General features: G+C 41.1%; 1 non-coding gene across 1 annotated transcript; it reads right to left on the bottom strand.

Moving 5' to 3' along the window:
• Positions 1-719: 719 nt before the first annotated feature.
• Trnar-ucu (transfer RNA arginine (anticodon UCU)) lies at positions 720-792 on the bottom strand. Its single transcript has one exon. It is a non-coding gene; the product is annotated as a tRNA-Arg (tRNA).
• Between the last annotated feature and the right edge of the window lie 721 nt (positions 793-1,513).

Here is a 1,513-nt window from a genome sequence, read left to right as displayed (position 1 = left end):
GTTTAGTAGAAGAGCTTTTTCTGACAGATATTTTCCGGGTAACTACTACCGTCATGCTTCTTTTGCCACCCTGCACCTTTGCTGTGTTCTGAACTAAAGGGCATGCTCACAGTGGCGTGCCTTGAGTCTTTTTATGAGAGCCACAGTTAGAGATCAGGTATGTAGATAGGTTGTATGTAATGCCTTATGTAAATGCATACCCTTGGCCTACACCTTGTGCACGCCACTGCACGCTCCGTTGTAATTACAGGCACGTTAAGCTTAACACCCATGTCTCAGGTCAGACACAGGGCGGCACTTTGTAAAGCGTGATCTTTGTATGTTCTGCGAACTGTTGCTAAAGTTATTAGCTTCCACTTATAATTAGTTAGCAATGTATATGATCTCTGCCTTTGAACGGCGTAGGTTCAAATCTGTTCCGGGGTATGCACCTCCAACTTTTCAGTTAAATGTAAGAAATTAAATATCACCTGTCTCAAATGGTGAAGGAATAACATCGTGAGGAAACCTGCATATCTTGGATTTTTCTTAATTTTTTGCGTGTGTGAAGTCATGTCAGACTTTATTTTTTTTAAGAATTAAAATAAATCACCGCATCCGCACACAAACAAACCTGGGATAGATGGAGGTAAAAAAAATATCGTTCAAACCAGTACACATTGTATTTAATTTTATTTATGTGTAATAAGGATATTAAACATTACAAAAGTATAGTTAACCATCCCTGATGGGGATCGAACCCACGACCTTTGGATTAGAAGTCCAACGCGCTATCCTCTGCGCCACAGGGACTGCGCGTAAAGACATCGAAGCTAACGTACACTAAAGGTACTTAGATATGCGAGATATCCATATCCGTGGATATTCAAGAAAGAAAATCCATCCACTATTTGGCCATAGCCTATTCACTATTTTGGTCCTTATTATCAACCTATATTAAAATAGCCGTGGTAGCCCAGTGGATATGACCAATGCATGCACCTCCAACTTTTCAGTTGTGTGCATTTTAAGTAATTAAATATCATGTGTCTCAAACGGTGAAGGAACATCGCGAGGAAACCTGCACTCCAGAGAATTTTCTTAATTCTCTGCGTGTGTGAAGTTTGCCAATCCAGGGCCAGCGTGGTGGACTATTGGCCTAACCCCTCTCATTCTGAGAGGAGTCTCGAGCTCAGCAGTGAGCCGAATATGGGTTCATAACGAGTAACCAGTATATTAAAATAAGCATTAAATCAATTGAGAAATATCATCTACCTATTGTATGATATCCACCAGTAGGAGGTATGTCACCTAGCATACGTCTAAGATAGTGAAATAGCCTACTAATCAAGTCGCGCGTCTTCAGCCAAATGTTTGTATCGTACGAGGTGACGGCGTATTTAGTCCGGACTTATTTAGACCAGAACGGAGCTATTTGAGCTTGTACCACCGTCACTTTTTTACCATCGCACTGCACACCACTACGTCATTGACATTCCTAGAATTCGTACGAAGCGATTTGCTTCTTTGTTTC

This window comes from Bicyclus anynana, chromosome 12 (genome assembly GCF_947172395.1).
Source record: "Bicyclus anynana chromosome 12, ilBicAnyn1.1, whole genome shotgun sequence".
NCBI lineage: Eukaryota > Metazoa > Arthropoda > Insecta > Lepidoptera > Nymphalidae > Bicyclus > Bicyclus anynana.
Note: the sequence above shows the minus strand (reverse complement) of the source record. Positions and strands in the feature narration are given on the sequence as shown.